We start from the raw sequence: 9,535 nt of genomic DNA, 5'->3' as shown, positions 1-9,535 counted from the left end.
TTTTTTCTGCAGCTGTTCAGAATACAAGTAAATGAAAATATAATTTTTGTACTTAGAGAACACCAGCCGTGCTCAGCAACACTCAGATTAACACCTGATATTAGACGTTTGAGTCTCATGGTCATAATGCATGACACTCATAGTGGTTGGTGCTATAGGGTGAGCATTTTTAAAGCAAAATAATATTCCATAAAACTCATTGAAAACAAACCAGCATGTAATTATTATTTTTTTGAGAAAATATTTCTTTGGTCAACCTTCCAGACACTCGGGATGTCTGAATTATTGATTTTATTTTTTTATGTCTTTTTATTCTTGAGCTCACAGAACCAAAGGCCACATTTATTATTATTATTATTATTTTTACTTCCATTCAATAGTTTTCCATCGGCCTGTTATTCCAGAAATACGAATACGAATAAAACACATTTGCTTGTCTTCGCTTCACGAGCGTCTCATTTTCACTTTCAGTGTAATAGCACTTCTACTTTGCTGTTGTTTTCATTGCCATGTCTAATAACTTGTGGTGCAAACACCATTTTTACACGCAAATGAATAATTAAGGGAGCGTCTGCATTCGTTCATTCATGGGTTAAGGCGATGAAGGAGTTCCTGTGTGCAGTCTTCCAGATTTAAGACTTTTGAGGTGAATCTAAGACCCTGTTTGTAAATCTACCAGAGAGATTTCACAATTACCTCAACACGGTTAATTAACTTTAACTCTCATTTTTCCCTGAATAATGGGATAAAACTGTTAGTTAACATTAGGAAGTGATGTGGTACATGATTTAAAAACAAAAAGAGTAGTACTACTTCAACAACATATTTTAAAGTAAAAAGTAGACATTCAAGACATTACTCAAGTAAGAGTAAAAAAGTATTTGGTAAAAAAATACAAAGTCTACTCTAGTACTGAGTAACTGATCAAAGGATCAATCATTTCATATTTAATCATTACATCATCAGATGGACCAAAATATAAAGTTAAATGGAAAATTTGGGACAAAAATGACAATAATTTATAGAAGTAACAAAAAAGATAACAAAACCCATCAAAACATTTTTTTTTCCCCAAATCAGTTTTTTTTTTTTTTTTCAATAAAAATCTTTTGAAACTTTAACAAAAACTGCAGCTGTGTCTGTGCCTGGTGAATTTTTGGTTAAAACATGTTTGTTCTTCATTCAGTGGGTACTTGAGAAATTTGACTCAAGTAGTGATACTTTATAGTAAAATGACTCAAGTAAAAGTAAAAAAGTACAGAGTAGTAAAAATACTCCTAAAAGTGATTTTTTTTTTTTCTTCAAAAAAGTTTCTCAAGTAAATGAAACTGGTTACTACTCCGCTCCGGTAAGCAACAGCTGTAGCATGTAGAGAACCACTTTATGACTTGACTGTGTTTTAAAGCAGGTGACCCTGCAGAGCCAGGGCCAGTGTTTTAATTTAACACCGTCGGCGCCAAAAAATAACCAGACACAAACTTCTACAGAAATATAGCTACGTGAGATTTTGATCAACAGTTATTCTAATATGAAAAGTGTTCCTGGAGCACTTAGTGAAGTTAGTGCAGTACACCTGAAGCCCCTGGATTCCTGCAACATCTTACATTTTAGAGTAATACAAAAAAATACATTTAAAAAAAACTGCAGTCGTGAAAAAATTCCTAAAACATTTCTGCATTTTATTACACAATGCAGTTAAAAGACGAATTAAACAGATTTACAAAACAGGGGTTTCTTTTTTTTCATATGTAATATCTTATGTAATTGTGAGGTTTATGGCTATAAACACAATTATAACTGGAAAGGCCTGAAACAAAATCTATGGAAATAAAACATCGTCATTATCATTTCTGTTCAATTTCAACTGCGCATTCTTCACCTAATAATGCAGATTTAAAGCAAACATTGACACTACAGAGTATAAACAGCAACCTTAATGTCAGCTGATTGTTAATGAAATAACATGCTGGCAACAGGGCCCGACTTCAGCATCACACATTTCCGTACAGGAAATCGCAGACAGTTGTCGTCACACTTTCTGACTGTGGTGACAACTTTCACTGACGTTAAACCTGAGAAAATGAGATGAGACCGAGACACTGGGGAGGGATTCTCCTACAGACATGGCTCACTTTAGTCTTGCTAGTTCTCTGCTTTACCCTGCTATGCATCGGTAAATACATGTTTGCTCCCTTGAGTTCCCAGTTGTAGTGTCACTCGTTAGATTTCTTACTGACAAAAATAAGTAACTGGAGAGGTTGCATGGTGATCTGTAGAGCAAGACGTAGGAGAAATGGAGTAAAGGTTTTTCCGGTCTTTGTGCCGTAGCTGTGGTGAAGAGGAGACTGGTCCTCTTCATCCAAGTCAAACGGGTTTGTAAAATCGATTATGACGAGTTGTGCAGAACTGTTGAGGTTGGAAAAGTAGCTGCATCCCATCACTACACCACTATACCAGTATAGACCAGTTGGATCGGTCACAGCCCCACCAGCAAAAACACAGTCAGTGTAGCTGCACTGTTACAAGACTTAGGTAGTAACTAGTTACACAGACTCAATTACATTTACTTGAGTATTTAAAAAAAACAAAAAAAAAACATGTACTTTTAGGAGTATTTTTACTATGCTGTACTTTTTACTTTTACTTGAGTGATTTTATTTTGAAGTATCTCTGCTCTTACTTGAGGAGAATTTCTGGATTCTTGACCCACTGAATGAAGAACAAACATGTTTTAACCAAAAATTCACCACACACAGCTGCAGTTTCAGAAGGTTTTTTTTGTTTTGTTTTTGTTTTTACTGAGAGAAACTTATTTAGAAAAAAAACATAATTCTGCCTGATGTTGTTATTCTTCTGTTACTCCCATGAATTATTGTCATTTTGGTCATTAAAACACCATCATTTCCACCAAAATTGATATTTTGGTCCATCAGATAATATAATTTTTAAATATTAAATGACTGATAATTTGATCAGTTATTCAGTACTTGAGTAAACTTTTTACCATTATTTTTTATTTTTTACTTTTCGTTGAGTAAAAATATGTTGAAGTAATGCTAATCTTACTTGAGTACAGTTTTTGGGTCCTCTGTCCACATCTGACTGTTACTCATCTTCATCTTCATCATCAGAAGCAGAGCAGACCAACAACTTCCAGAATATGAATACTGTAAATGCTCACTCACTTTATTAAAAATAATATTCTTGTTGCACTGCACCAATTGCAGTTTTCTGATCAATTGCTGGTTACCGATCTTTACAAAGCCTGACCTGCCAATTCTGATTTTGGTAAATACCAATTTTTTTGTGTCTAAAAGCCTGGAGAAGGAGTCCAGAGGGAAGAGCAGCAGGATGTATAGTTTTGGAGCCTGATCTGGATCTGTAGCTATAACTTATTCTCAGACATTCCCTAGAAAACGAACTGCTACGTGTGTTATGAAAAGCAATCGCTCAAACCTGAAAACTGCAGTGGATTCAAAAGTTGAAACAACGTCTCTTCCAATTCTTGAACGTGTAATGTGAATCTATTTTTCTATCCCGGAGAGGGAATGATTCAAACTCAAAGTTGCTGGCTATAAACACATTGCAACCTTTTGAAGCTAAAGTCGGGTTTTGAAAAAAAAAAACACAAAAAAACAAATTAGAACCAAGAGTTGACACTTTTTAATGAAAAAAATTTTTATCTGTTAAAATGTGTGTTACTTATTGACCGATTTTTCTTTTTATTATTTTTTTATAATCCTTGCAGAGTCAGTCTGGAAAACATTCTCAACGGACGATGTGCAGAACGAGGCCTGGCTCTGGTCTACTGAAATGAATACGGACCCCTTGGGGAAAAAATCTCTGCTTGATCCTGATCATCTGTGGCACTTAGAACCTGAAGTCTGTCCCCCTCACCAGCCGACCCTAAATTAGACACGGCCGTGTGTGACGACAGACCAGAGTTATCACCAAGCATCTGTACATCCGACCTGAGTTAATGAAGTAAAATGTCTCTGCTTAATGGATTAACTTTACATTTAGTAACACAAAATGTTCCAGTTCGTGAATAACAGGAACTAGATGTGAAGTCAGTCCAGCTAGGTTAAACTGAACTGATTATGTATTATGTTTTATTTTAAATTAAAGATGATGCGTCGTGACAAATAAGCATTCTCTGCTCCTATGAGCTGCATTTCTTAAAGGCTGAACTCTCACAGCAGCTGCTCTTAGTCACATACTTTCTCGCTTTCGTTACCAGAAAAGAAAATTATAACTATGGTTAAATTAAGCTCTCTTATTGCAGTGGCTCTCCTCCTCGTCATTCAGAATTGGGAGATTTTTCTCTGGATTGTTGCTCCAAATTGTTCACAAAAAATCTGCCTAGTTGTGGATTTTTTCGTAGAGCATATTTAAGAAATTCCAGCTGGGAAACTGAACCAGTTCAATGTAATGGTATTCAACACACTATTGGCTGGGGTTTGCAAAGCCAATTCAGGAGAACCACTCATTTCCTTTGGTGCTGATTGGCTGAACACCTAAGAACCGAGGTCTGGAAAACTTCCAATGTATTTTTGTGCTACCATGGTTTCTACTGTGGGTGTTAATGCATTTGAAGGAATATTATGTTTTAAGTATTAAAATAAGGAAAATAAATATTATTAGAAAGGTTTCAAGTATGTGTGGATTTTAGCTCTTCATTGGAGGCTCATTATCTACCGAGTCACCACCGATGGAATTTGGAGGGAAGCTTTTCGTTTCCCTTTAAACGATTATTTTACAAAGAAAATCCCACAGTCATACAGTAACATCCGGCGTAGACATTTCTGTGGCCCTCAGGACTTTAGAGGGCCACATAATAAGTGGAACTTCAAGATAACAGTTGTGCACTTAAATATTATTTTATCAGTTGAATCATGTCAGTTTTCATTTTTTTATCACTGTGAAAAGATGTTCAATATTATTTCATTTTAAGACATACTCACTGAACACAGAAAAAGCTGCTATGTTTGAACAATTTATCACATTATGCCACCCTTCTTCAGGCTTTTACAAATTTTTTAAGTTTGAAATATGAATCTGTTAATTGCTTGGTTTGAAAAATATTTCTTACTAGTTACACGTGTTTATTGTAACACAGAGTGAGATGTAAGATATTCTACTATGTCTTGATTTTGCTGGAATTAGACGAGATTAGACTGGAAAAAAAAACATTCTGTCATTATCTGACTCTTCAACTTTGTTGGGTATTGTTTGTTTTGTGATTCAAACCAATTTGATGAAGACACAAAAAAAAAAGAAATGTATGAAATGAAATGTAAAAAATGAAATGTAAAAATTCAAAAATACTTTATTGATCCCAGAGGGAAATTAAAATGTAAAGTGATTCGTATTTTACAAAAAGTGATGATTGTTGGCAGGAAAGATCTCCTGTAGTGGTATGTATTACAGTGACTCTTAAGGAGCCTCTGACTGAAGATACGAAGGTCAGGGTTGTCCATAATTTTCTTGATTTTAGACAAAATCCTTTTTTGCACTCTAAACTGCATAGAATCATAACATCTAATAATGATCTTTTTTCATTGCAAAAACTTCTCACAGACCAGAAAATAAATGATTGAAATGTTTTCCAAGTCACTTTCAGATGAACTTGAAAGAGTCTCAAAAATGGAACAATGGTTTTTGTGCTGATTGGATGACAGGACCTCTCTCCCTTCATGGCCCAGCGCTGCTCTTAAAAAAAAAAGCTGAAAGTTTGCGGCTATGGATGCGACGTGTCTTGCTGTGTCACCTCAGGACTGCGGCTTTATGCTGGGAACAGCAGAAGTCACCGCTTGACTGGATTCCGACGTGAGTCTTTTTGTCAAGAAGCATTTCCATCCAGACGCTCTGCAGAGGGACGACTGTCACGTCTCTACCTGGTTGGCCGAGCGCTTCCAACCTCTCTCGCCCCGCGGCGTTACCTGTCACATCGCCTCACCTCCGTCAGCGCACAAATCCCTGCACATATTTGTTCCACCGTTTCCACCGGTAACGTTTACTTCCAGGTTTCCTCATTATCTCTGCAGCTGTCGCTGAATCCATTTCAGTCCGTCAAAGTGACTCGCCGTTGCATTTGTTTTTATTAAACGGTTCCTAACCGCCCAAAATTGACATTGCGTTGGTAATTTCGCTTCGTGTGAAATGTGAGCGGACAGATGACAAGAAGCAACTTGCAAAACAACCTGCTTCTCGGCTCACCAGTAGATTGTCAGCAGATCCCCCCCCCCAAACAATCTCCTCCACCTTCTTTCACCCTCTCTGCATATTTACCGCTCCTTTCTGTTACCCAGAGGAACAACCCTCTAATTTTTGACCCCGTTTTTCCCCCCTTCCGGGTCGTCAATCAGACAGGCCCACGGCCGAGTGAGAGCAAAAGGAGAGCGGCAAACCAGCTTCTGATGCCCACGTCTCCTTGAATGCTAGCGTTGCGTTGAATGTAGCCCAGAGAGACAAACAACTGAACATCCTAAACTGCCCCGGCAACCTCACAAGGAGGCACGCAGAATAAGATGTCAGTCGCTTACAAGTATTTTAGGTTTGTAGCCACTTTCACGGCATTCTAATGACTGCAAGGCGTTTGTCACCTTTGAATACCGCCGCTACATTACACTCACATTTACTCAATCAGCAGTGTGAATCTCAGGCTTTGATCAGAGGAAGTAAGAAAAAAAAGTGGGATGTTTGAGAATTCTGCTCCACGGGGCATTCTGGTGAATGTTCAAAGGATGTGTGACCCATTTTTTCATTTCTGCATCAGTGGAGGTTTATACAAGCTCTACATGATTTCATATACAATTCTAATGGATGTCCATGTTTGGAGCCTCGGGCTCTGCAGAGGTCTCTTCAACCTTAGCCTGACCCAAGACAAGGTTGCGTTGCTGTGGGAGACGTCCTGCCCGGTTTCGGTACCGAAGGAAACTCAAACATCGGTAAACACTGATCATAAACCTGTTGCCCTCTGAAGTCCCACGTTCTTTAGAGACTCCTGTTGGCCCACATGAACAAGCAGACAAGCGCACATCAGGAGTTTTCTTATCACTGTGGAGTTGAAGATGCCATCATGCACCTTCTTCAACAAAACCTCTGTTAATATTTTATTTCTGGACACAGCAGGCAGCACTGTGAGAATCATGTTCTTTAATTTTGTCCATTTAACACAATTCAGCCTGATCTGCTTTGTCAGAAACTAGCAGAAGACTCAGGTGGAGGCCTCAACAATCGCCTGGATCTATTACTACCTCACAGTTTGTGAGACTGATGGACTGTGTGTCTAACCAGGTGGGTCAGTAACACAGGAGCACCACAGGGTTCTGTACTCTCTCCATTCCTTTTCAGTCTCTCTCTCTCTCTCTTCAATCACTTCCGACTTCCAGCACAAGTCTGACTTCTGTCATCTCCAGAAATACTCAGACGACTCTGCAGTTGTCAGTTGTATCAGAGATGGACGAGAGGCTGACTACAGAGATCTGGTAGAGCGCTTTGTGACATGGAGGGAACAATCATCTCATCTTAAATGTAAACCAAGCAAAAGGAGATGATTGTTGATTTCAGGAGGAACGGAGTTGAATCAAACCCCATTTCCATCATGGGAGAGGAAGTGGAGGTGGCTGAGAATTATAAATACCTCAGTTTTCACCAGACAACAGACTGGACTGGAGATGCAACAGTGAAACTGTCTGTAAGAAGGGACAGAGCAGACTGGAGGAAGTTCGCAACATGCTGCATATCTTCTATCAGACTGTTGCTGAGAGTGTCATCTCTTCTGCCATTATATTTTGTCAGCAGCATCAGAGCCAGGGACCTAAGAAGGCTCAATAATCTGGTTCTGTTCTGGGGACAACTGTGGAATCTCTGGAGATGACGATGCAAAGGATTTTTCACAAAATCAAGAAAGTTATGGACAACCCTGACCATCCACTTCATGAGACTGACATAGAAAAACAGAGTATCTTCAGTCAGAGGCTTCTTCAAATTAACTGTAATACAGACCACTATAGGAGATCTTTCCTGTCAACAACCGTCACTGTCTACAGTAACTCTTTGAAGAATCTGAATTAATATGAGTTGTAACACCATTTAATTTCCCTTTGGGATGAATTTTGAATTGAAGTTTAGTTTAAATCATTTCATTCCAGATGTACTTCCTTAAAAAGGCCTGCAGGTGGCCTTGAACACCCCAAACAAAAACTTAGGGTTTTATTTTTTTTACCCACAGACTATTGACTGGTCCCCTGAAAGTGTGGAAGTGTTGTATCCACCCACAGTCACTCTGAATCACTGTTTTGACAATTACTGCACCAAATTTACTGTATAAATATAAAAGTCGATCAGCCATGTTAAAGATTAGATGTGCTCGATTTGTTTTTGAACAGAAATGACTGGATAACAATTTTTAATCAATTTTCTGAAATCAAAGGACAATAATAGTTTTGTTACTTTCATATTTTGTATCACGTTTTATTTAAATATATTGCTTATTATGATGGCCAATATGAGTTCGGGCGGAGCAATTCCACTGTGTACAGTGGTGAAACAGGAGAAACCATCTGGTGAAATTTTGCTCCCTGAGATAACACACAATCTGCTTATCTGTCTTGCCTGAACATTGTGTAAGATTGCTTTAAATAGTAAGCTACTGTTTTCAGGGGGAAAAAAAAGAATCTAAAAGTAATCAGTAGGCTGGTTGTCCCTTCGTTAAGCCACGATAAGAAGGTTTGTGCGTGGAGAGGGGAACTATAAGAGGCTTTAAAGTCCGGATTTATTAAAAGGATCTGACATCTACCTGCGATCCCAAATGACAGGCAATTTCCATAACGCCGCCTCGCAAACTAATTGTCCATAAACACAAACCCACACACACACACACACACACACACACACACACACACGCACACACGTTTGTCTGGCTATCTTTGTGGGGACTTTCCATTGACTTCCATTCATTTCTACAGCCTAAACCTTACCTTTACCCTTTTCCTAACCCTAACCACCTAACCCTAACCCTAACCAAAACTCAATTCATACCTTAGCCCTAAATCTGACTCCTGACCCAAAAACAGGGTTTCCCCTCGTGGGGACCAGAGGCTGGTCCCCACGAGCAATTGAGCAATTGGTCCCCACAACGTAGTATATGTCAGGAAAATCGTCCCCACAAGGTATTACAAACAAACAAATGCACACACACGCAGACACACACACAGATGTCTGCGTGGCTATCTTTGTGGGGACTTTCCATTGACTTCCATTCATTTCTACAGCCTAAACCTTATCCTAACCATAACCAAAACTCAATTCACACCTTAGTCCTAAATCTTACCCCTGACCCCAAAGCAAAGTTTCCCCTTGTGGGGACTGAAGCCTGAGCAGTGGGTCCCCACAACGTAGTATGTCAGGAAAATGGTCCCCATAAGGTATTACAAACGCACACACACATGCACACACACACACGCCGCCTGGCCTAACTCCTGCTTTGTTCTGTTGACGTCGGCGTCCTGAAGGACACTGTGAATAAAAT

The sequence above is a fragment of the Poecilia formosa genome, unplaced genomic scaffold (genome assembly GCF_000485575.1).
Source record: "Poecilia formosa unplaced genomic scaffold, Poecilia_formosa-5.1.2 Scaffold249, whole genome shotgun sequence".
In the NCBI taxonomy this organism is placed as follows: Eukaryota; Metazoa; Chordata; class Actinopteri; order Cyprinodontiformes; family Poeciliidae; genus Poecilia; species Poecilia formosa.
The sequence above is the reverse complement of the archived record's forward strand: the minus strand, read 5'-3'. Positions refer to the sequence as shown.